The 26,388-nt window shown below is 46.9% G+C and overlaps 1 long non-coding RNA gene, 5 other non-coding genes and 1 pseudogene across 6 annotated transcripts; 2 read left to right on the forward strand and 5 right to left on the reverse strand.

Moving 5' to 3' along the window:
• Positions 1–2,277: 2,277 nt before the first annotated feature.
• On the reverse strand, positions 2,278–2,364 carry LOC120363064 (small Cajal body-specific RNA 23). Its single transcript, XR_005578782.2, has one exon.
• Positions 2,365–3,070: 706 nt separating this feature from the next.
• Positions 3,071–3,235, reverse strand: LOC141582373 (U1 spliceosomal RNA). The gene has a single exon (XR_012515239.1). It is a non-coding gene; the product is annotated as a U1 spliceosomal RNA (small nuclear RNA).
• A 621-nt stretch (positions 3,236–3,856) lies between these two features.
• LOC141582179 (coatomer subunit gamma-1 pseudogene) lies at positions 3,857–8,345 on the forward strand (annotated as a pseudogene).
• Positions 8,346–15,117: 6,772 nt separating this feature from the next.
• Positions 15,118–15,204, reverse strand: LOC141582359 (small Cajal body-specific RNA 23). The gene has a single exon (XR_012515225.1).
• Positions 15,205–16,233: 1,029 nt separating this feature from the next.
• LOC120363065 (U1 spliceosomal RNA) lies at positions 16,234–16,397 on the reverse strand. The gene has a single exon (XR_005578783.1). It is a non-coding gene; the product is annotated as a U1 spliceosomal RNA (small nuclear RNA).
• Positions 16,398–19,074: 2,677 nt separating this feature from the next.
• LOC120363062 (U4 spliceosomal RNA) lies at positions 19,075–19,215 on the reverse strand. Its single transcript, XR_005578780.2, has one exon. It is a non-coding gene; the product is annotated as a U4 spliceosomal RNA (small nuclear RNA).
• Positions 19,216–20,769: 1,554 nt separating this feature from the next.
• Positions 20,770–24,231, forward strand: LOC141582148 (uncharacterized). Its single transcript, XR_012514986.1, has 3 exons — positions 20,770–20,992; positions 21,658–21,709; positions 22,273–24,231. It is a non-coding gene; the product is annotated as an uncharacterized LOC141582148 (long non-coding RNA).
• Positions 24,232–26,388: the final 2,157 nt, after the last annotated feature.

A 26,388-nucleotide genomic window follows, 5' to 3' on the forward strand; every position in this document is an offset into this window, starting at 1 on the left:
ATCCATGGCCCTGTAACTAAGGGCATGGAATGATCAAGTGCAATGTCATTATTGTTACCTATTTCTCATCGCTTTACTTGTGAGATGTCCCGACCTGCAGGACAACAACGGGAGCTCGAAGGGAGGGAGTGGGGATGGACGGGCAGGAGATGCGAGAAAAGGAGACAAGACAGGAGTCTGATCAAGTCTCCTTTATTGTAGCCAAGTTCACAGCTTAAATAAGCGCAGGCAGAGAGGCGGGGCAAGGGTAGCTTGCCAATGGGAAATTCCGGCCTAATGGGAAATTCCGGCCTAAGTAAGTTTCAGTAGACTGAAACTTACCAGTTTATCAGCAGGGAGTAGACTGAAACTTAACAGCTTAAGCAAACCACAACATGGCTGAGCAGACCACAAAATGGCGGCTACTGCTGCCCACAGTAAATTAATTTCATGGTATTCCCAAGACAGATGATTCAATAAGTCACAGCAGCTGGAAACGACTGAGGTCTCTCTCTCTGGCCTTTTTTTTTTTTTTTTTTTTGAGACAGTCTCACTTTGTCAACCAGGCTGGAGTGCAGTGGCACAAATACAAAATAATTTTTCGTATGTTTAGTAGAGACAGGGTTTCACCACATTTGCTGGGCTGGTCTCAAAACTCCTGACCTCAAGTGATCCACCCGCCTCGGCCTCCCAAAGTGCTCGGATACAGGCGTGAGCCACGGAGCCAGGTCTAATTGTTTGTACATTTAAACAGATATTGGCAGTAACGTTTGCTTCTTTGACCAGTACAACCAGCACAAGAAATTCAGGAAGTTCAATTTAATTATTTAATTTAAAACTTTTTCTTTCTTTCTTTTTTTTTTTTTTCAAACAGCGTTTCCCTCTGTCACCCAGGCTGAAATGCAATGGCATGATCCTGGCTAACTGCAAACCTGCTTCCGGGGTTCAAGCAATTCTTGTGTCTCAGCCCCCGGAGTAGCTGGGACTACAAGTACGCACCACCATGCCCCGCTAATTTTTGTATTTTAGTAGAGTCGTGGTTTCACTATGTTGGTCAGGCTGGGTCTCAAACTCCTGGCCTCCCAAAGTGCTGGGATTATGGGTATGAGCCACCACACCCAGCCTTAAGATTTTCAGGCCAAAACAAACCTAAGTCTTGTATGTACTAGAATATTATACTACCACTATTTTCTACCTTATAAAAAATCTGAAATAAAATACAGTATGTAACAGTTTTTAGGTCAAGATGATGATGATGATTTTTCAAGACGGAGTCTCCCTCCGTCACCCAGGCTGGAGTGCAGTGATGTAATTTTTACTCACTGCAATCTCTGCCTCCTGAGTTCAAGCAACGCTCCTGCCTCAGCCTCCCAAGTAGCTGGGATTACAGGTGCACGCCACCATGGCTGGCTAGTTTTGCATTTTTCGTAGAGATGGGGTTTCACCATGTTGGCCAGGCTGGTCTCAAACTGCTGACCTCGTGATACCCCTGGCTCGACCTCCCAAAGTGCTGGGATTACAGGTGTGAGCCACCGCACCCAGCATAACCAAGATTATTAAACCATTCTAATTTGTCAACAGTCACACTGATTTTTTTTTTTTTTAAGATGGGGTTTCACCATGTTGGTCAGGCTGGTCTTGATCTCCCAACCTCAGGTGATCCTCCCGCCTTGGCCTCCGAAGTGCTTGGATTACAGGCATGAGCCACCACACCCCGCCGAGTCACACTGATTTTTAAAAAATGTAATGAACTAGGCCGGGCGCGGTGGCTCCAGCCTGTAATCCCAGCACTTTGGGAGGCCGAGGCGGGTGGATCACAAGGTGGAGAGATCGAAACCAACCTGGTCAACATGGTGAAAACCCGTCTCTACTAAAAATACAATGAATTAGCTGGGCGAGGTGGCGCGTGCCTATAATCCCAGCTACTCAGGAGGCTGAGGCAGGAGAATTGCCTGAACGCAGGAGGCGGAGGTTGCGGTGAGCCGAGATTGCGCCATTGCACTCCAGCCTGGATAACAAGAGCGAAACTCCGTCTCAAAAAAAAAAAAATAAAAGGAACGAACTTTCTGATGTCTCTATATTTACATTATTAAAATTGTTCAAAAGCATCAGATTCCTCTCTATCAACTTTATTTTTTATCGTCCCAAACTATCAAGATCATTAATTTGATTTACAGCTAAATCTATTATTTTTTCTTTTTTTCTCAAGCGGTATGTGAGGTCAAGTGTTATCAATCACGTGTGACTTTTAAAGGGAGTTTTCACCATCATAAGGCACACTGAACAAGTTGTGTCCCTTGTCGTACTGAAAACCGTGGTGTCCTGTGTCTGCTCAGACAGGACACCCCCAAACCAGTCCTGTTTCTCATGTTAGAAATTCAACAAGAAAATTATCCCCTCATGAAACGTCCCATTTAAAGCATAAATATGCTGGGCGAGGTGGCTCATGCCTGCAATCCCAGCCCTTTGGGAGGCTGAGACAGGCATATCATTCGAATTCAGGAGTTTGAGACCAGCCTGGCAAATATGGTGAAATCCCCTCTCTACTAAAAATATAAAAATTAGCTGGATATGGTGGCATGCACCTATGATCGCAGCTACTCTTGGAGGCTGAGGCAGGAAAACGGCTTGAATCTGGGAGCTGAACTTGCAGTGAACTGAGATCACGCCGTGCACTCCAGCCTGTGCTACAGAGCAAGACTCTGTCTCTAAATAAATAATAAAGCATAAGTAGTAAAATAATAATAGTAATAAGGCACAGGTTCTTGTTATTCTGTGTTATCTAGGCTAGAGGGCTGACCAACCTCAAGGCTGGCCTCCAGGTCCGCAGAGCAATCTCTGCATAAACAGCGCGGCCCAGAACTCAGCTCTGCCAGAGCCCAACAGAGATGAGACAGCTGCAGACGCTGCACTCCAGCGAATGACAGAACTTGCTTCTTAAAATGCAGTCACGTAATAGAATGTGGGGAAAACAACGGAAAAAAACCAACCCTTTGCTTTACTTCATTTTGGCCCAAAACATTGACACAAAATCAACAAAAACACGAACCTTTAACAGTAACACCAGATCTTTCATTAAACCATGAAAGGCCAGGGGAAAGCGCGAACGCAGTCCCCCCACTACCACAAATTATGCAGTCCAGTTTCCCACATTTGGGGAAATCGCAGGGGTCAGCACATCCGGAGTGCAATGGATAAGCCTCGCCCTGGGAAAACCACCTTCGTGATCATGGTATCTCCCCTGCCAGGTAAGTATAAGGACACGCGCCTCCGCCCCGACGAGGCCTCACGCGCCTCGCCCTTTACACGCACGGTCACTTGCCGCGGGCGCCGCACCCCCGGCCCTCCGAGCCCGGACACACAGCTGGGACCCTGGGGGCCGACTCGCGGTCCCGGACTCGCTCCCACGCGGGGAACTCCCACGGCGGGAAGCAGCGGGTGGCCGAGCAGCAGCCCCTGCGCCGCCTCATCTGCATAGAGGCCGCCCCCTGCGTGACGTCACCGTCAGCGCCTTCCCAGGCCCGCCCGCTCCTCCGCCACTCAGCCGAGCGACCGCGGCCGGAGCCGGCGGGGAAGTGACGTCGGCCTCTCCCTCCCTCCTTTCCCTCCCGCCCTTGTCCTCTGGGCCGGTGCGCCGAGACCCCGCAGCTGGTCTCCCCCAAAGAAGCGCCTGCTCGACCTCTGCCCTGTGGCGCCCAGCTGGAGGCCTGTGCACCATCCTCAAAGAATGGCTTTTAATTTGCAGACTAGAGCGTTTCGGATCAGAGAACACCGGGTCCTTTCGAACACGGTTCTCTTTGCGAGCTGGCATGGCGCCTAAAATGGGAAGCCCTTGCCTGTCAGAGAAGCCGTGTCTGTGAAACCAGGGGCTGCTCAGATGGCTGCGCACCAGCCGTCCTTCCTGATTTTACCAGCAGTAGCGTCGTCAAGAGAACTGTCCAATTTCGTGACCCTTGTAGGTCGGGTCGTTTTTGTTTTCAAATACGGTATTGTACTAAAAGAAAGCGGAGCGCGGCCGCTGTCTCAGCGTCATCCCTCTGTGGGCCTGAGAATTTGGACAGGCTCATTCCTCACACAGAATTTCTCCTCTTTCCTCATTCTCCCTTTAGATGAAAACTTCTTGAAAGTGCTGACGATCCGAAGCGGGGCCAAGGCGTTTCTCCCTGCCAGAAAGGCTCATTCCCAGCTAGTCCTGTCCCGCACCGGGGGCTGCGGAGGAAAGGCGTCCTCGCTGATGAAGTTTTAACAGCGCCCAGCAGCTGAATTGGTGTCATCACGGAATGGAAAAAAGAGAGAGAGAGAGAGATCTCGGTCAATTCCATAGTTGCTGTCACTTATTGAAACGTCTCTAGTCTTCAGAGTATCACGAATTTAGTTTCTTACAAGTTAGCAATGAGAAACACATTAATATTTACAACTTGAGTAGTAGAAATCTAACGCACACAACGATGATAATCACAAGGAGAATCTGTGTGCCAGAACAGGAAGGGACGCTCTCCATTAGGCAGCAGCTGAAAACGGCAGGGAAAACATCAAATCCCAGTTCCTCTTCAGGGAGTTCTCGTAGCCAACTGGCTTCTTTCTGATTTTTCCAAGAGAAGGTTCTACTTCATGGGAAGTATTGACGTATGTGCAACAGAAGGTGTCAGCCACCACGTACATCTCCCTGCTCAGCGGAATATATCACTAAAGCGACACGATTATCTAGTACAACCTTAGCCAGTGAATAGCTCTCTGCTGGGCTGCAAAAGAGGCCACAGTTTTATCAGCGATATTTTCCTCTCTTTTTCTTTTTCTTTCAGAGACAGCATCTGACTCTGTGGCCCAGGCTGGAGTGCAACGGCACCATCACAGCTCACTGCAGCCTCGAACTCCTGGGCTGAAGTGATTCCCCCACCTCAGCCCCCGAGTCACTGGGATAACAGGCCAGAGCCACCATGCCTGGTTTTCATCAGCAATGTTCCCTAAGGTTACAGAAAGATTTGTAATCCTGGGAAGAAACGCTCCCTTCAAGCAGAAGTGTTCTCCCCAGAAAATGCAAGGAATTATCTTCCTGATGGCCAGGCAGATAATTCTCAGGTTTTGCCCCAATAGAATCTCTATCTAAAATAGAGTGGTGGTCGGGCCTAGTGAAAAGTTTGAGGAACTCGCCCAGTGTTGGGTTTCTTCAGAGCCATAGCTGTGTTCAGATATCCTAAAAGACACTGCCCTTCTCCACTCCATGCCCTCAGACATTTATTGGACCTGGATGGTGATCTCCTCCAGACAACATAAATGCAGGTGCAGAACAGGAAAGTGTATTATCATTTGAGTACATCAGCTCTTGGGCATTTTAGCCCATGCGTCAGACACGCTAGAGCAGGAGGGCAGGTTGACAGCAGGAGGGAGTGTGTTCCTTTTAATTTCCCAACAGCACAGTGGTGTTTGACAGTCATGTCAGACTGAGGTGACACTCTGAAGTTGTTGCTGTTTGTTTCTGTGCATTTTGCATGTTTGTTTTTGATACGGGGTCTCACTGTCACCTAGGCTGGACTGCAGTGGCATGAGCCTTGAGTGGGTTGACTTCTGCCTTGACCTCACGAACTCAAGCCATCCTGTTACTCATTCTCCCGAGTAGCCGGGACTACCGGCGTGTGACGCCGCACCCTGGGGTGTGAACTGGTGAACTGGGATTTGAGGTTTCGGTTGGCTTCCTAATGGACAGGCTCCCTACTCTTCTGGAATACAGATTGTCTTCATGATTATCATTCTTGCGTGCATTACATTTCTACTACCTTGCTAATTTGTTTTTCTTCTTTTTCTTTTTCTTTTTTCTTTTTGTAGAGACAGGGTTTCATCGTGTTGCCCAGGTTGGTGTCAAACTCCTAGGCTTCGGGGACCCACCCACCTCAGTGTCCGGTTTCCCTCAGTGTTGGGATTACAGGTATAAACGACTGTGCCTGGCCTGAGCTAGTGTCTTTCACTAAGGTAACTAAGTATTTAAGCCACTGAGAAAAGCACAATTTATAAGGGAATCATTCTGGTGCTCTTAAAGGCTAGTGTCGGCCATTTCAGATACTGTTTAAAGAATCCTCCATCGGGGGTCCCTGCAGAACCACTGTTGCCCGCCTCTCTGAGCCGCACCCCGCAAGCATTGCATTGCTGCTGCATCCCACTGGCTCTACCACATTGAAGAAATGCCACAAGAAGGACGAGGACTCAAGTGGAGGCTCCAACCCACTCCAGCACCTTGAGAACAGAGCCATCCTCCAAGAGGCCCGTGCATTTAATGAAACTCCCATCGACCCTCGGAAATGTGCCCACATCCTCACCGAGATCCTTTATCTCATAAGCCGTGGGGAGCATCTGGAGACCCACGGAGGCGACCGAAGCCTTCTTTGCCATGACCAAGCTCTTTCAGTCCAATGATCTCACACTCTGTCGGATGTGCTACTTGACCATCAAGGAGATGTCTCGCATCGCAGAGGATGTCATCATTGTCACCAGCAGCTAATAAAAGACGTGACTGGGAAAGGAGACAACTATCAGGGCCCAGCCGTGCGAGCCCTCTGCCGGATCACTGACAGCACCATGCTGCCGGCTACTGAGCGCTGCATGAAACAGGCCATTGTAGGCAAGGTGCCCATGTCTGCAGCTCTGCCCTGTGTCTTCCTTGCACCTGCTGAAATGAAGTGCTGGGTGAATGAGGCTCAGGAGGTGGCATCCCGTGATAACATCACGGTCCAGCACCACATACTAGGGCTCCTGTACCAGCCCTGGTGTGTAAGAATGACCAGCTGGCGGTCAATAAGACGATCAGCAACGTCACCGGCCAAGTCTGGAGCCCAGAATGAAGAGATGTTACCCAGTATCGTGGTGTTGCTGCAGAGGTATGTGATGGATGATGACAATGAAATAAGGGACCGAGCCACCTTGTCCAAAAGTCCTGGAGCGAAGCAGAAGGCCCTCAATGCGGGCTATGTCCTAAATGGTCTGACTGTGTCTGTCCCTGGTCTGGAGAGGGCTCAGCCTCAGTACACTCTAGAACCATCAGAAAAACCTTTTGACCTCAAGTCTGTGCCCCTGGCCACAGCGCCCGTGGCAGAGCAGAGAGTGGAAGGCACCCCCGTCACCGCAGTCAGACACCCTGAGAAAGGGGCAGCTACAGGAGATCTTCCAGGAGCAGTTGGCAGCAGTGCCAGAGTTCCAGGGACCTGGGCCCTCCTTCCAGTCCTCGCCTGAGTCCGTGGCCCTCACCGAGTCAGAGACCGAGTATGTCATCGGCTGCACCAAGCACACCTTCACCGACCACATGGTGTTTGTGTGACTGCACGAACACACTCAATGACCAGACCCCGGAGAATGCCGCAGTGCAGATGAGCCCACTGAGCCTGTGAGGGGCTCTGTTACGTGTCTGCCCAGAGCTTGCCCTCCAACCAGCCTGGGACCTGCTACACGCTGTCGGCACAGCCCAAAGGAGACCCCCCGGCTGTGGCCTGCACATTCAGCTGCATGCTGAAGCTCACTGTCAAGGACTGTGCTCCCACACTGGAGAGACCGACGATGAAGGCTGTGAGGATGAGTATGTGCTGTAAGAGCTGAAGTTACTGTCGCTGATCACATTCAAAAGGTCATGCAACTGAACTTCGAAGCAGCCTAGGGTGAGGTAGGGGATGAATTTGGGAAGGAGGAAATGTTCACCTTGTCTACCATCAAGACACTCGGAGAGGCTGTGGATAACATGGTGAAGTTCTCGGGAATGCACCCTTGTGAGAGGTCAGACAAGCTGCTGGATGACAAGAACACCCACATGTTGCTCCTGGCTGGTGTGTTCCAGGGTGGTCGTGACATCCTGGTGCACTCTCAGCTGCTGCTTTTGGACACAGTGACAACGCAGGTGACAGCCAGAAGTTTGGAGGAGCTGTAGTAGACATCATTTTGGTATCTGTGGGCTGAGGGGCCAGCCTGCACAGGACCCTTCCCCGACACTATCTGGAAGTCGTGCCTTCCTCAGGAAACTGCCGGAAACCCCTTCCCAAGCTTCTGTGTTCAAAAACAATTAGGAATCATTGCAGATATATAGCTTTTATTCTGCCTCCTTGTCCGGGACTACTTGGGGGTGACTTATTTTTTTTAATTTAATTTTATTTTTTTTTAATAGAGGATGATTTTAGCTTGTCCTAAATCTTGCTGTCCTTCCTTCCTTCCTGGAAAGGGACATCATAAATGAATAAAACATTCTCAACTCTTCTTGAATTTATCCCCCAAGAGACCATCTTATCCCTGTAATAAATCAGCACGTATTTATTAAAAAAAAAAAAGAAAGAAAAGAAAAGAAAAGAAAGAATTCTCTGTCGTATTTATTGAAAAAAAATAAAATGAAAAGGAATTCTCTGTCGAGTGCGGTGGCTCATATCTGTCATCCCAGCATTTTGAGAGTCTCAGAGAAGAAAATCACTTGTGCCCAGGAGTTCAAGACAAGCCTGGGTAACAGACGAGAGAGGAGAGAATCCTCGTCTCTACAAAAAAAAAACAAAAATGTAGCCAGGCGTGGTGGCGCACACCTGTGGTCACAGCAGCTACGGCAAAGGCTGAGGTGGGAGGATCACTTGAGCTCGAGAGATCGAGGCTGGGCCGGGCCATGATCCTGCCATTGCATTCCAACCTGGAAGGCAGAGTGGGACCCTGCCCCAGTAAAGACACAGGTTATCAAACCACTCAAACTGTTTAGAAATGGTGTTTTTCTTTCGTTTTTGCTTTTCTTTCTTTCTTTTTTTTTTTTTTGAGACAGAGTCTCACTCCATCTCCCAGACTGGATTGCAGTAGCAGGATCTCGGCTCACTGCAACCTCTCCCTCCCGGGCTCAAGCGATTCTTTTGCTTCAGCCACCCGGCAAATTTTTGTATTTTCAGTAGGTATGGGGTTTCCCCATGTTGGCCAGGCTGGTCTTGAACTCCTGACCTCAAGTGATCCACCCACCTCGGCCTCCCAAAATGCTGAGATTGCAGGCATGAGCCACCACACCTGGCTCTCAAACCATTTTAAGTAAGAAAGACAGATTTGTCTGGCTTTCAGCACATTGCTGAATTATCCCCCAATCTACAATTTTAGGAAGGACGTGGGGAAGGGCAACACGGAGTTATTTGGCCAAAATGCAGACCCTTTCATGTTCTTCTGCAGCCTGTTTTTGAAAATCCTTCCATTTTGCCTTTTGTATCCAGTTTAGTGGTCTTGCCTTCTTACACCCGCACGTGAATTAATTGATGAAGGTCAGAATATTTGGGCTCAAAAGTTTCAACAGTTAAGTCAAATTTTCTCCCAAACCCTATAGGATCTTGAGCCTGCTTTAGAAACAGAAGGGGAAAATGTATTTACATTTAGACCAGGGAAGTCTTGTCTAGTACTCTTTTTTTTTTTTTTTTTTGAGGTGGAGTTTCGCTCTTGTTACCCAGGCTGGAGTGCAATGGCGCGATCTCGGCTCACCGCAACCTCCGCCTCCTGGGTTCAGGCAATTCTCCTGCCTCAGCCTCTCGAGTAGCTGGGATTACAGGCACGCGCCACCATGCCCAGCTAGTTTTGTTTTTTTTTTTTTTTTTGTATTTTTGGTAGAGACGGGGTTTCACCATGTTGACCAGGATGGTCTCGATCTCTCGACCTGGTGATCCACCGCCTCGGCCTCCCAAAGTGCTGGGATTACAGGCGTGAGCCACCGCGCCCGGCCCTTGTCTAATATTCTTAATTCACATTATGGTGAAGCGGAATACACAGTGGTAGGCTCCCCTCTTCCTGTGTGAATTACCTTGAAAGGGGCTGTCAGAACAGAAGTTTCAGGGAAGGGGCCATGGCCCTGGGGACTCTCCTCAGGTGACGGTGATGGAAGAAGAGGCAAGAGGACAGGAGGGCTCAGCTGAGGGAGACTGTGCAGGTGCAGGGGCCGGAGGAGAAGGAGCTGGTGGAGGCAAAAGAGGCAAAGCCTCCTCAGTATTTTTCAGGTCAGAAAAAGTCTGCTGACCGCCTTCGGTTTACTCCCCAATGGAGGCAATTTTCTCAGAATTTCTTTTAGAAATTTCTAGGTATCATTGGAAGTAAGTCTCCCATTCAATTTGTCTGGTTCTAAAACCTTTTTTCTTTTTCTTTTTCTTTGTTTTTTTTTTTTTTTTTTTGAGACGGTGTCTCACTGTGTCATCTAGCCTGGAGGGCAGTGATGTGATCTTGGCTCACTGCAGCCTCTGCCTTCGAGGCTCAAGTGATTGTCCTGCCTCAGCCTCTCAGGTAGCTAGGATTACGGGCACACGCCACCACTGCCTGGTTACTTTTTGTATTTTTAGTAGAGATGGGGTTTCACCATGTTGTCCGGGCTGGTCTGGACTCCTGACCTCAAATGATCCACCCACCTCACCCTCCAGAAGTGCTGGAATTACAGGCGTGAGCCACCATGCCCGGCCTAAAACCAAATATTTCTGATTGTCCACACTAATACGTTATTTTAGGCATTTCAGAAAGATCCCCATTTTCTCCATTCTGCTCATGACTTTTTCTGGTTAGGCGGATCCAGTTTCTTGGATATTTACAAGAGGACGATTCATAAGTGTCACACAGAAACCCAGCTGGTGTTTCTAAAGGCGCTTGTTTTTTCGCAACCTGCTCAGAATTTGAAGCTTCATTTCCCATAATTCAGAGCTTTTCAAAGATGACCAAGGCCCGAGATGTGTTTTGGTCACAGTGTGCTGTTTATGAAGTCATCCTACAGATGTCACCGGAGTCATTTCTCTCTCTCTCTCTCAGTGGCTCCCACTGTTTCTAACCACTAGGTGGCCACAGAGTGCATATACCACGGGGTACCCGTCCCACATATACCATCCCAGAAGAGCAGGAAAGGGGGTTCATAAAGATGTTCTCCCGATGGAGAGTGCCCCGTGAGGCTGCCTTTGCATGGTGAGTAGCGACCCTGTTACCTCTGCAGAGTCCCCGGTCACTTGGAGCACCTGAATGGGTCAGCGGGAGCAGATCACTTCTTTTCTTCAGGGTTAAGAACTAACAGGAGTCTGTCACAAATGAAAAGCTAAGTTCCAATGTTCCAAAAGGCATGCTACATAAAGCGAAACCACCAGTGCCTACCTGGTGCTTTGTCATTGCAGGATACTGCCAACCAACTTTCCAAAGTTTTTGAATTATTTATACTTCTGCCAGAAATAAGTAGGAGATTCCAGTGCCCTCATTCTGCCAAAGTTTGGGAATGTGGGTCTTTTTTCAAAGTCAAGTTTAGCTGGGTGCAGTGGCTCATGCCTGTAATCCCAGCACTTTGGGAGGTCCAGGTGGGTGGATCACAAGGTCAGGAGTTTGAGACCAGCCTAACCAACATGGTGAAACCCCGTCTCTACTAAAAATTAAAAAAAAAAAAAAAGAAAGAAATTAGCCAGCCGTGTTGGCACACACCTGTAATCCCAGCTACTCAGGAGGCTGAGGCAGGAGTATCGCACAAACCCAGGAGGTGGAGGTTGCAGTGAGTCGAGATAGCGCCACTGCACTCCAGACTGGGCGACAGAGTGAGACTCCATCTCAAAACAAAAAACAAAAAACAGTCAAGTTTATTGAGGTCTAATTAAAATTTGCCAGCATTACATTATGCACATTGTTTTCATGACATCCCATCTTTGCAAAGTTGGCTTTTGATGGTAGCTCGGATTAAGAAGCTAGGAGCAAACAAAAACTTCAGTATGTAACAAAGTACGAAGGTGGCCGTTTGAGAGCGTTTGAGAAGCTAGGAGGTGCAGAATACCAAGGCATATTACTTTTAAATGTCAAACTATTAAAAACAACAAATGACTTGAGTGAACATTTACAAAATTCCCAAGAGTTAAGAGAACACATGGACGGGCGTGGTGGCTCACGCCTGTAATCCAAGCACTTTGGAGGCCAAGGCGGTTGGATCACCTGAGGTCGGGAGTTCAAGACCAGCCTGACCAACATGGTGAAACCCCGTCTTTAAAAACAAAACAAAACAAAACAGAAAAACAGAGAACACATAAGAATACCCACAGCACCCAGTGGCATACCTACAGCATACAGAAATCTATCTGAACCCAGCCAGCAACGGCATTCTCCAAGTGAATTAATGAAGTAAGAGACAACCAAAGGCAATCAAAATTATCAACTCCATTTCATATTTGTCATGAATTTTTAAATTAACTATATATCTTGAAATTATAAATTGAGCTGACATATAGTAATAGAGAATGATAGTGTTATATATTGGATGATATCTAAAAATATTTACCCAGGCACCCTAAGTGGAGTGATTGAGTCTTCTGATTTATAGAATCATAAAAATTAACTCCCTTCTAAAGATATTACCTACTTAATTTATAAGTGAGTCCAAAGCTCGTATCTCTTGCTGCATTACAGCCAGCAAGTCGAGAGACAAAGTGTGGGAACAGGGAAGGTGACTGTATTCCAGAGAGCCGCCAAACTGAGCAGATGGTAAACTAATATCCTAAAGAACCAACTTAAGTTAATACGGATTTCAGGCCCCTTGTATGTTAGGGAAGGAGGAAGAAGGAGGTTGAAGTGAAGGGGTCGGATAATGACAGGCTTAAGGGCTGCAGTGAGAGCCCAAGGGGGTGGTGAAAATTCTTTGTCCTCTGCCAGGTCACAATGCTCTAATAAATCTTCAACTAACACTGTTTCTTGTGTATACAACCTCTTTATCTTCTCAGAAGTTAGTTTCAGCAAGGGTTTTTTTTTTTTTTTTTAAACAGAGTCTCTGTCACCAGGCTGGAGTGCAATGGCTCAATCTTGGCTCACTGCAACCTCCACCTCCCAGGTTCAAGCAATTCTCCTGCCTCAGCCTCCCAAGTAACTGGGACTACAGGCGTGTGCCACCATGTCCAGCTAATTTTTATATTTTTAGTAGAGACAGGGTTTCACCATGTTGGTCAGGATGGTCTCAGTCTCTTGACCTCGTGATCCACCCACCTCAGCCTCTCAAAGTGTTGGGATTACGGGCGTGAGCCACCGTGCCCAGCCGGGAAGGGATTATCATCGTCTGTGCCTTAAAGTTAAACTATAAACTAAATCCCTCTGATAGACAGCTTGGCCTATGTGCAGAAGTAAGGGAAAGCAGTTAGCCTGAAAGACACCACCACAGGGTAGGAAGGGTTAGGAGCGAAATGTAGTTGTGATGCATGCTAGGCCTCCTTTTCATTGTTAGATATTTAATTTTCTGAACATATTATTTTAATTTTTTATACCTTTTTTTTTTTTTTTTTTTTTGAAACCGAGTCTTGCTCTTGCTCAGGCTGGAGTGTCGTGTCATGATCCTGGCTCACTGCAACCTCTGCCTCCCTGGTTCAAGCAATTCTCCTGCCTCAGCCTTCTGAGTAGCTGGGACTACAGGCGCCCACCACCATGACTGGGTAATTTTTTGTATTTTTAGTAGAGACAGGGTTTCACCACATTTGCTGGGCTGGTCTCAAAACTCCTGACCTCAAGTGATCCACCCGCCTCGGCCTCCCAAAGTGCTCGGATACAGGCGTGAGCCACGGAGCCAGTTCTAACTAATTGTTTGTACATTTAAACAGATATTGGCAGTAACGTTTGCTTCTTTGACCAGTACAACCAGCACAAGAAATTCAGGAAGTTCAATTTAATTATTTAATTAAAACTTTCTTTTCTTTCTTTCTTTCTTTTTTTTTTTTTTGAAACAGAGTTTCCCTCTGTCACCCAGGCTGAAGTGCAATGGCATGATCCTGGCTAACTTCAAACCTGCTTCCGGGGTTCAAGCAATTCTTGTGTCTCAGCCCCCGGAGTAGCTGGGACTACAAGTACGCACCACCATGCCCCGCTAATTTTTGTATTTTAGTAGAGTCGTGGTTTCACCATGTTGGTCAGACTGGGTCTCGAACTCCTGGCCTCGCAAAGTGCTGAGATTATGGGTATGAGCCACCACACCCAGCCTTAAGGTTTTCAGGCCAAAACAAACCTAAGTCTTGTATGTACTAGAATATTATACTACCACTATTTTCTACCTTATAAAAAAATCTGAAATAAAATATAGTATGTAACAGTTTTTAGGTCAAGATGATGATGATGATGATGATTTTTCAAGACGGAGTCTCCCTCCGTCACCCAGGCTGGAGTGCAGTGATGTAATTTTTACTCACTGCAACCTCTGCCTCCTGAGTTCAAGCAACGCTCCTGCCTCAGCCTCCCAAGTAGCTGGGATTACAGGTGCACGCCACCATGGCTGGCTAATTTTGCATTTTTCGTAGAGATGGGGTTTCACCATGTTGGCCAGGCTGGTCTCAAACTGCTGACCTCGTGATCCCCCTGGCTCGACCTCCCAAAGTGCTGGGATTACAGGTGTGAGCCACTGCACCCAGCATAACCAAGATTATTAAACCATTCTAATTTGTCAAGAATCACACTGATTTTTTTTTTTTTTTTTTTTTTTTTTTTTAAGATGGGGTTTCACCATGTTAGTCAGGCTGGTCTTGATCTCCCAACCTCAGGTGATCCTCCTGCCTTGGCCTCCGAAGTGCTTGGATTACAGGCATGAGCCACCACACCCAGCCGAGTCACACTGATTTTTAAAAAATGTAATGAACTAGGCCGGGCGCGGTGGCTCAAGCCTGTAATCCCAGCACTTTGGGAGGCCGAGGCGGGTGGATCACAAGGTGGAGAGATCGAAACCAACCTGGTCAACATGGTGAAAACCCGTCTCTACTAAAAATACAAAGAATTAGCTGGGCATGGTGGCACGTGCCTATAATCCCAGCTACTCAGGAGGCTGAGGCAGGAGAATTGCCTGAACGCAGGAGGCGGAGGTTGCGGTGAGCCGAGATCGCGCCATTGCACTCCAGCCTGGATAACAAGAGTGAAACTCCGTCTCAAAAAAAAAAAAATAAATAGAAGGAACGAACTTTCTGATGTCTTTATATTTACATTATTAAAATTGTTCAAAAGCATCAGATTCCTCTCTGCTATCAACTTTATTTTTTATCGTCCCAAACTATCAAGATCATTAATTTGATTTACAGCTAAAACTATTATTTTTTCTTTTTTTCTCAAGCGGTATGTGAGGTCAAGTGTTATCAATCACATGTGATTTTTAAAGGGAGTTTTCACCATCATAAGGCACACTGAATAAGTTGTGTCCCTTGTCGTACTGAAAACCGTGGTGTCCTGTGTCTGCTCAGACAGGACACCCCCAAACCAGTCCTGTTTCTCATGTTAGAAATTCAACAAGAAAATTATCCCCTCATGAAACGTCCCATTTAAAGCATAAATATGCTGGGCGAGGTGGCTCATGCCTGCAATCCCAGCCCTTTGGGAGGCTGAGACAGGCATATCATTCGAATTCAGGAGTTTGAGACCAGCCTGGCAAATATGGTGAAATCCCCTCTCTACTAAAAATATAAAAATTAGCTGGATATGGTGGCATGCACCTATGATCGCAGCTACTCTTGGAGGCTGAGGCAGGAAAATGGCTTGAATCTGGGAGCTGAACTTGCAGTGAACTGAGATCACGCCGTGCACTCCAGCCTGTGCTACAGAGCAAGACTCTGTCTCTAAATAAATAGTAAAGCATAAGTAGTAAAATAATAATAGTAATAAGCCACAGGGTCTTGTTATTCTGTGTTATCTAGGCTAGAGGGCGGACCAACCTCAAGGCTGGCAGCCAGGTCCGCAGAGCAATCTCTGCATAAACAGCGCGGCCCAGAACTCAGCTCTGCCAGAGCCCAACAGAGATGAGACAGCTGCAGACGCCGCACTCTAGCGAATGACAGAACTTGCTTCTTTTTATTTTTTATTTTTTTTTTTTTTTTGAGACGGAGTTTCGCTCTTGTTACCCAGGCTGGAGTGCAATGGCGCGATCTCGGCTCACCGCAACCTCCGCCTCCTGGGCTCAGGCAATTCTCCTGCCTCAGCCTCCTAAGTAGCTGGGATTACAGGCACACGCCACCATGCCCAGCTAATTTTTTGCACCTTTAGTAGAGACGGGGTTTCACCATGTTGACCAGGATGGTCTCGATCTCTCGACCTCGTGATCCACCCGCCTCGGCCTCCCAAAGTGCTGGGATTACAGGCTTGAGCCACCGCGCCCGGCCAGAACTTGCTTCTTAAGATGCCATCATGTAGTAGAATGTGGGGAAAACAACGGAAAAAAACCAACCCTTTGACTTACTTCGTTTTGGCCCAAAACATTAACGCAAAACCAACAAAAACACGAACCTTTTCCAGTAACAACAAATCTTTCCTTAAACCGGGAAAGACCAGGGGAAAGCGCGAACGCAGTCCCCCACTACCACAAATTATGCAGTCGAGTTTCCCACATTTGGGGAAATCGCAGGGGTCAGCACATCCGGAGTGCAATGGATAAGCCTCGCCCTGGGAAAACCACCTTCGTGATCATGGTATCTCCCCTGCCAGGTAAGTATGAGGACACGCGCCCCCGCCCCGACAAGGCCTCACGCGCCTCGCCCTTTACACGCACGGTCACTTGCCGCGGGCGCCGCACCCCCGGCCCTCCGAGCCCGGACACGCAGCTGGGACCCTGGGGGCCGACTCGCGGTCCCGGACTCGCTCCCACGCGGGGAACTCCCACGGCGGGAAGCAGCGGGTGGCCGAGCAGCAGCCCCTGCGCCGCCTCATCTGCATAGAGGCCGCCCCCTGCGTGACGTCACCGTCAGCGCCTTCCCAGGCCCGCCCGCTCCTCCGCCACTCAGCCGAGCGACCGCGGCCGGAGCCGGCGGGGAAGTGACGTCGGCCTCTCCCTCCCCCCGCCCCGTCTGTTCTCTCCCAGGGAGGCGGGGCCGCACCGTCCGTGACCGAGCGCGCTGTCGGCGGCCGCGGAGCCTGCGCGCCCTTCTTCAAATAATGGCTTTTGATTCGCAGCCTGGAACGTGTAGGATCGCAGTGTAAACCGGTTCTTTTCACATACGGTTAAGCTGGAGAGGCAGCATTCCGCTTGAAATGGAAAGTCCTCCAATATCACAGAGAACCGTGTCGTTTCAACAAGCAACCAGCCAACCACGAGCACAGAAGGAAACCGCTGCAAACCCTACCGCCTTCGCCTTGATCTGATGTGTGTTTCCCTTTAGAGCATTCCTTTAGAACAGTGTCTCTGCGATCGGAGTTGAGGAATTCCATTTTTGTTTCTGTCTTACTGTCTTCAGATAAGTTCATGCACTATTAAATGAAGTATTAGTAAAATAAGTCTAAGCTCAATTTTACAAAAAACATGTTTATGTATGGCCTTTATTGATTTTTCTTCTGCGGGGGCGGGCAGGGGACAGTCTAGCTGGAACATACGTTCTTCTCTCTGCAGATACACCAGAAGAACACGACTCCATCGGCGTCGCCCCAATGTTAACACAAGTGATTTTGAACTTAAGGTGATCAGAAATCGTACACATCTGTACTTTTTCTCTACTGGCGGTATGGTCTGTGCTAAGCATGTATGATTTAAAAAGAGAGTAACTTAAAAATGGTTTGGAAGAAATATATGTACGTGTGTGAATAGTACTTAATTCCAGGTGGTGGAAATATGGGCGCCTGGTTGTCTTCTCCTTTCTGTATCGTTTATATTTTTAAATGGGAAACTCAGTGACCTGGAAGTGAAAGAACAGATCAGCTGTGGAAGGGGTGTGGGGCGGGTGAGAGGAAAACGTGAAGGGGAGGACGAACCCCGCTCTGGCGGGAGCGTTTTTTTGTTTTTTTGTTTTGTTTTTTTTTGTTTTTGTTTTTTTTGAGACGGAGTTTCGCTCTTGTTACCCAGGCTGGAGTGCAATGGCGCGATCTCGGCTCACCGCAACCTCCGCCTCCTGGGTTCAGGCAATTCTCCTGCCTCAGCCTCCTGAGTAGCTGGGATTACAGGCACGTGCCACCATGCCCAGCTAATTTTTTGTATTTTTAGTAGAGACGGGGTTTCACTATGTTGGCCAGGATGGTCTCGATCTCCTGACCACGTGATCCACCTGCCTCGGCCTCCCAAAGCGCTGGGATTACAGGCGTGAGCCACCGCGCCCGGCCTGATATCAGGGAATTTTTATCTCTTCCTCAGTTCATGCCATGAGTTTGTCTCCCAGGCCCACGTGTCAAGTTACCAGACCCCAGGCCAGTGTGACAAACTCACGGTCACCTGAGTGCAGGAAGTGTACAGTAGGTGTCTGTGAAGTCTCTGAGCTTTGATTTGGTATCTCATCACCTGTAATGATGTCATCTGTCCCTGAACGATGTTCGTGGACTTTCTATTTCTTGTTAAGGAAACTGGGAGCCTTGCCTATTTATTTGGAGTTACTGTTCCCCAGGTTTCACTGCTCCGAGCTTTAGTCTTGATCTCTTTTAAGTCAGCTTGCTTAGCTGCACAGTCACCTTGAAACCAGGAGGAAAACATTTCCTCTTTACCTTGCTGATAGGTTTCCATAAAGCAAGGCTCACCCTGGCTCTCCGCCCCATCCGTGCAATGGCCGGTCTGATTGTTCTTGGTAGCATCACATATTGTTTGTTGTTGTTGAGTTGGAGTCTTTTTTTGTCACCCAGGCTGGAGTGCAGTGGCGCCGTCTTGGCTTACTGCAATCTCCACTTTGTGGAGTCTGGTGATTCTCCTGCCTCTCCCTCCTGAGTAGCTGGGCCCACAGGTGCTCACCACTACATCTAGCTAATTTTTGTATTTTTGGTAGAGACGAGGTTTCACCATATTGGCCGGGATGGTCTTGAACTCCTGACCTTAAATTTTCCCCCTGTCTTGTCCTTTGAAATCACGGATTTTGTTTTTTCTTTTCTTTGTGATGCAGTCTCCCTCTGTCATTCAGGCTGGAGTTCAGTTCCACGATCTCAGGTCACTGCAACCTCTGCCTCCTGGGTTCAGACGATTGTGCTGCCTCAGCCTCCCGAGTTGCTGAGACTGTAGGCGCGTGCCACCGTGCCCAGCTAATTTCTTTGTATTTTTAGTAGAGACAGGCTCTCACCGTGTCAGCCGGGATGGTCCCGATCTCCTGACCTCGTGAAGTGCTCACCTCGGCCTTTCCGAGTGCTGGGATTCCAGGCGTGAGCCACTGTGCCCGGCCCGCAGATTCTTTTTTGTGTGTTTTTGTTTTGTCTTTTTTTATTCCCTCTCCCTAGAGACTGTCAGAAATGGTCAATGGCAACTCTATTGCTTGTCATCATGGCGGGGTATTGGGGAAAGTTTTCCATGAGCGATAATCTCATCTCAGCTAAAACTCATTGGCTACGATACTGCCACTGCGCAAAGCTCACAGATTCTGTTTCAATCAGGTGTGGTTAGAGTTTACATATTGTCCCGTTTCATGTCTAGATGCCTCTGACCATTCAATGCCCTTGCTACCTGGTGAGATAAGTCAGTATTGCAGCCACACTGCCAGAAAAGAGTTTGACTAATTTTTGGAAACTTTCTGGGAAAAAAATTGGTTTAACTTTGCATAGACTCAGGGAGAGAATATGGCATTATGGTGTATCCGTAGAGGGAGATTTTGGCCTGTGCATCTGGAAAGCAGCCTCACCTACTTACCAGGCTTCATCTCGGGCACCCTGGCATCTTCCTGTCAGAATTTGTATTCTTGCCCTGAGAGCATTTCTGTGCTTGTGCTGTGACTAAACACTGATTTGGTCATATGTGAAGTGTGATTTGCTTAATGTGACCTGCTTCTCTGAATTTATTTACAGAACGTCAAGGTGATGATGAGGAAAAGGAAGAAAAAGGGCCCTTTTCCCCCAGGTAATGCTGTGGAGTTGTGGCCTGTTAGTTCAGTAGTGACACCTGGAGACTGCAGATCCAGGGAAACCGAGGAAGTGATGACTAGAACTCTTTCTTCCATTCACCCAGCTACAAATTGTCCTATTGACAATGGTGTGAGTGATTTGTGGCACTTTTATACATTTTAATTTCTTTTTTTATTTTTATTTTTATTTTTATTTTTATTTATTTATTTATTTATTTTGAGACAGAGTTTCGCTCTTGTTACCCAGGCTGGAGTGCAATGGCGCGATCTTGGCTCACCGCAACCTCCGCCTCCTGGGTTCAGGCAATTCTCTTGCCTCAGCCTCCTGAGTAGCTGGGATCACAGGCACGTGCCACCATGCCCAGCTAATTTTTTGTATTTTTAGTAGAGATGGGGTTTCACCATGTTGACCAGGATGGTCTCGATCTCTTGACCTCGTGATCCACCCGCCTCGGCCTCCCAAAGTGCTGGGATTACAGGCTTGAGCCACCGCGTCCGGCCCACTTTTTAATTTCTTAGTCCTCCCAAGATAGGAGCCTGCGGTCAGAGGAGCCAGGTGAACTCAGCAAACGGGACGTCCTGTTGTCGCCTGTTCTCTCCCATGTGTTTAATTCCAGGGAGAGACACATACATGCTTTCTGCCTATTTGTTGTTAGCATGTTTACTAGGATTTGTGAAGAGAAGAAATTCAAAAACTATACATGTGATATCAAAATACTGGAAAAGGGAGGCCCTTAATACCCAAGATCTGGGTGTCTGAAATGCCCCAGGAGCTCTGTTCACTTGAACGCTGCATGTAAAATTCAACACAACTGATGCGAAGTAGTTGAAGCCCCGTGTTGGTTCTCGTGCTGCAGTTCATGATGAGAGTTTACAGGGAGTCTGGGTGGCCTGCAGTGGCTCATCTGTGCAAATGCACTGAGCACCTGCTGCTCATTTGTGCTCTGTCCCCAGGGTAGTCACCCTCCACCCTGCATTTAGAAGGATAGTTTTTTTTCTCTTGAAGGAAAAATGCCTTTGCTTTCTGAGAGCACTCCATTCTGACTTCCGTCAGATCAGCTGGGAGACTCTGTTGTCTAATCTCTGTTGGTTTAATCTTCTGTCACCCTGTCCTGCCTGGCTCATCAGGAATCTGCAGGAGTCTGTGGAGGAGGAAGCCCCCCAGGAGTTCTGGGATGAAGGTTATTCGACTCTCTCAGTTCCTCCTGGCACATCTGCCTTCAATGAGCCTTACAGGAGCAACTTGCACTCATTAGAGGAGCAGCAAGTCAACTTGGCTCGTGATGTAGACAGTGAGTACTCCATTGTGAAGGCGATAAAGCTCCATTTTGTGTCCCAGATAGACCCCATAGTCTTTGGGCTTTGCTCCCCTGGCCGGGCTGAGAGTTGTCATCACTGTGGGCTGAACCTGTACATCAGTGTAGATTTCAGTCACTCTGGATTCAGTCTGAGGCACGTACATGGGGTGGGTCAGTGAGCTTTGCTCTCTCTCTAGTCTCAGGCCATGCCCGTCGCACCCTGGACTGACTGTCAGGACATTGAAACCCAAGGCAGGTGTTGCGCACTCACACCAAGCTATGCAGCCCATGCCCACAAGTTGTCTGTCCATCTGAATTCAATGTGTCTTTCCAGCTACCAAGTTCCTCATGAGTTTTGTTCCCCAAGCATGTCTGGGAGGTTCTTCCCTGTTTGTACACACTTGGTGTAACTGTTTGTACACACTTGGGATCAAAGGTTAATGGTCTACCAGAATAGGGACACTTCACCATTGGTTCTGAGACACAAACCAAGGAATCTCTATCATGATTGGCCTTGGGACCTTCTGAAGTCTGTCTCTCACATTGTCCTGTCCTCATGCTGAGGAGCCTGAGGTCCGTATGTAGGGATTAGACAGTGGACTGTTATGGGTGTAGGGGAATTGGCTTATTTTGTCTGTCCCTGTCTGAATTTATTGCAGAGATTAAAAATGACGACGACAAAGAAGAGGACCAAGGCCCACTGTGCCCCAGGTAACTCTGAGCAGTTGTGAACAGCTAATTATTGTTAACACCTGGAGATGCCAGGTCCAGGGAGAAGGGAGTGGGCTGACAATATCGACACCATGTTTTCAACGAAGCCTGAACTACTCCTACTAACATTGCTGTTGGTTTTCGTTGCAGTAGATATTCAGGTTTCCATTTCTTCCTCCCCTTATCATGTACTAAGTGCCGTAGGTTGAGCATACTTGTTTTTATGATCAGTGTCTGCTGTGTGTCCTGAGGGTACTCACTCAGAGTGTCCTTTTACTCCCTCATCAGCGTGTCACCTGGACGGTTAGCTCAGCTTACTTTCTCTCTCTCTGTCTGTCTGTCTGTCTGTCTCTCTCTCTCTGTCTGTCTGTCTCTCTCTCTCTCTTTCATTCTTTTTTACCCTACTCTTGCCCATCCCAACATAAGGCAGTAATTTTTTGTCATTAATGGATCTATGTTTTTTCTTTATTAACCACTTTCTTGTGCTACCCATGAAATCTAGTTGGGGCTCTGCGGTGTCTTATTTTCCCTGACTTATTCTTTGGTTTTTCCTCCTTTTCTAGGCTCAGCATGGAGCTGGTGGAAGCAGAAGAGCCGGAAGTCTTCTGGTACTCACTGGATATATTGTATTCAATGTATACAGCTTATCCTGAGTTTTATTACATAAGCCAGAATTACACATACGCCATTTTTTTACTTGTGGAAGAGCATGTTTGCTTGATTTGGACATGGACAGTGGGTTTCTTACTATGACGGTGATAAGGCTCCACCTGGTCTCCCGGATAGGGGTCACATTCCCACACTAAGACAACACGTCACCTGGGACTCTGCCGGTGCAGAGTGTGAACAATGCCATGTTCTTGCTGAAACGCTTAGTCTGAGTTTCATAGCCTGAGGTAATCTCCAGACAACTGCAAAATGTAGACCAGTGAGCAGCACGACTGACCTGTCTCCTTCAGACAGCCCATGTCACCCCAGATCACACAACTAAAAGAGAAGAGACTTTTTGGGTTGAAAAAGAGTCGAAAGATAATGCAGCTCCATTTCTTTAGTTCTTTTGAACCCAAAGTGTCTCCTCACCTTTTTGTTGTTGTCATTGATGGTGGTGACATGGGCTTGTCTGTAGACAGGTCAGCTGTCTGCGTCGATGGTTTATACTCTGCAGTTGTCTGAAAATGTCCTCATGATTAAATTCAGCCTAAGTGTTTTTGCGGGAACAGTGCAGGGTCAGTGCTACCTCAGCCATCTGCAGGCAGAGAAGGTCCCGTGTGTCTCCCACCGTGATCGTGATACCTGGACTGTTCCACCATTTGTCTATCACCATAATCGTGATACAAGGACTGTTCCACCATTTCTCTATCACCATGATCATTATACCAGGACTGTTTTTCCACTTGTCTACCACCATGATCATGGTACCAGGACTGTTCCACATTTGTCTATCACCATGATCGTGATACCAGGACTGTTCCACCATTTGTCTATCACCATGATCATGATACAGGCGGGACTGTTCCACCATTTGTCTATCACCATGATCATGGTACCAGGACTGTTTTACCACTTGTCTATCGCCATGATCGTGATACCAGGACTGTACCACCATTTGTCTATCCCCATGATCATGGTACCAGAACTGTTCCACCATTTGTCTACCACCATTATCGTGATACCAGATCTGTACCTTTCAGAGACACCTTATTTATACCGAAGTAATTCTAAAAATGGTTTTTAGAAGTATTTGTATGCTGTGTTCAAATGATCATCCCCTAAACATTTTTTTTTCATTAGTCATCCCTGGCGCTATCAATTATTATATTTATATCTTTATACTGGGAATTTTTCATTTTTACTGTATCTTTGCTTTTCCTAGTTTCTGTTGTTGAAAAAAAAAAATTCCCTGCCTCATTTTCATTTTTGCCAAAGTTAATTTTAATCTATACTATTAAAATTTTTTCTCTTAAGGTAAGACTATCAGCAAATAAGGCCATAGCAAAACAGAGAATTCACTGATTTTGAAGCCTTTGTTAATTTCTGGCTGACAAGGGACGTAGTTTTCTTAGTTAGCTGCTAATACCTATTTTAAGTGAGCAGCCAGCGAAATGTCTATTAGACCAAGGACATGCAAAGTCCAGGCCATTCTCTTTGAGTCTTTTAAACTATTTGAAAAGAGAAGAGAATAGGTAGATTCCACATATGTGGACAGGAAGGAGAATACACTAAAAGAAACAGATAACTATTTCCCAAAACAGAATAGAAATTAGATTTAAATAAACACACCCCATTAAAATTTATAAAACATTTTCTCACAAAATGTAATCTCTCTAAACTTACCTGTTATATGAAAGGCAGTTCTTAATATGTCACACTACATTGACTGTTGACTGTTGATATCCATGTGAACGTATTTCCAAGTTTATTATTTGAAAAAGCAAATGGGCTATAATCCTTTCTTTTTGCAGTGATCTTTTTAAGATTGATGATTTTTTGTGAAAATAAAACCAAAGATTTTAAAGATTGAAAATGACATTAAAATTTATCTTCTCAAAGTAATGATGTTGAACTCTGCATCTTATTCTTGTTTATAATGTAGCTGTCAAGTGATCATTGAACCATTGTTTAAATATTTGAAATTCCTGGGAACACACTGCATCCCAGGGTGTATCTTCTTTTTCTTTTCTTTTTCTCTTTATTTGACTTTAAGTCCCGGGGTGCGTGTGCAGATCTTGCAGGATTGCTACGTAGGTCTACACACGCCATGGTGGTTTGCTGCCTCCATCCCTCCATCACGTACATTAGGTATTTGTCCTAATGCTATTTTTTCTCAATATTCCCATCCCTTGCTATCCCTCCCTCGCCCCCCACCCTCAACAGACCTCAGTTTGTGATGTTCCCCTCCTGTGTCCTTGTGTTCTCGTTGTTCAGCATTCTCTTACGAGTGAAAACGTGGTGTTTCGTTTTCTGTTCTTGTGTCAGAATGTCTTGGATCGACATTTCATTTGCACATCAGAAAATGAGGCAAAATCCACTCTGGTCTTAGGGCCAGAGAAGAGCTGTTGAGGCCTCCCTCACGGAACACACTCTCTCAGTTTACCAGAGTTTCCTGTACCGAGAGGAGATTTCTGCCAACAGTAGTGTTATATTCTTTTTGCCTTCGCTCTTTTTCTTTTGCCCAAGGAGGCCAGATGATTGTCAGAACGGGAATTGGGACTTCCTGGGTGCCTTTCCCCCTCTTCCGTGTAATATGTAATGACTGCCACCTATCAAGTGGGATTGGGAGACAGGGAATCTCTCATTTTCTTCTTTGTATACTCCTGTGTTTGTTTCGTTGGTTTGGGCAACATTTTCCTACCAGAAATGAAGATTTGTTGGATTTAAAACACAAAGTAATCAGCCATGGTTTGCATTTCTATAAAACACTCACACCAGGCCATACTCACCTGCTGTGACTCAAAGTCAACCATAAACTGTGGAGGTCAGGAGGCAGGGCCCTGACATGTAAGCACAGTGTGCTTTCTGAGAACTTGGCCAAGTTGATGCTATTCCAATTTCTCAATGTACCATGACCCATTAATTGTGGTTTTAAAAGCGTACATGAATGCTACTGAAACCCCAGGGATTCCGTCTAGACCCTGCTTCTCAACACAAAGCCAACCACTGAGACATTGAGTATTGCCAAGGAAGAAGCTTTAATCAGGTGCTGCAGCTGAGGAGATGGGAGATCAGTCTCAAAGTGATCTCCCTGATCAACTAAAGTTCAGGGTTTATATAGCAGGGAAGAAACGTAACTGTGTGGCAAAAGAGGAAGTAGGGAGGGGTGAGGAAGCACACATGATGAATGAGGGGCCTGGCATCTCACTGTCTGGATGCTGTGACTGAGTTTCACGTCTATGATGCTTTTTGAGAGGCCTGTGCATCCTTTCCTGAGGAAGGAACTCAGGTAAAACAAATGTAAGTTTCTTTTACTGGATTGCTTGACCTCAGGAGTTTGAAACCAGCCTGGGTAATATGGCAAAACCCTGTCTCAAAAAAAAAAAAAAAAAAAAAAAAAAAGGATGAAAAAGTAAAGGAGAGAAAAATCTCTGAACTAAACTTACCCCTTAAACTTTGACCTTGAAATTCTCATGTGCCCACCTCTGCTGCCTAGAGGAATAGGGGGCCATCAGGCAGAAGACAGGGGCATGTGGGATTGTTGAGCCTAATGGAGTGAATGGTTTTAATTTCTGGTTCTGTGTTTCATGAAAGCAGTTTATTTTGATTGTCATCTTCTGAGGACAAGGCACTGATTGGTGTGAACGTTCAAGATTTAGCAGGAGTAGCTGCGTTTTTCAGACCCAGGAGACAAAGCCCTGTAAGCTAACAGCACAGGGATTAGTGAATAGGACGTTTGTACTGCAGAAAGTCCTGTTTCTCTCTAACATGTCCCAAATGAAAGCACTGTGATTTGGTGTTCACTAGTTACTGCCTGCAGGAGTTCAAACCATTGCAGGAACGTGGTGAGGTTACTCTTTGTATGTACCTAGTTGCTAGCATTCTAATGACAGAACCGTGAACAAAAGCATCAAAAATGTGACAGGGCCTATGGCAAACTTATCAAATCAGACAATTAACTTTTCTCCCCATCATTTAACAAAATGGTAAATACAAAGCACAGTTTTGGAAATTTAGTATGAGGATAA

Source organism: Saimiri boliviensis, chromosome 19 (genome assembly GCF_048565385.1).
Source record: "Saimiri boliviensis isolate mSaiBol1 chromosome 19, mSaiBol1.pri, whole genome shotgun sequence".
NCBI classification, from domain to species: domain Eukaryota; kingdom Metazoa; phylum Chordata; class Mammalia; order Primates; family Cebidae; genus Saimiri; species Saimiri boliviensis.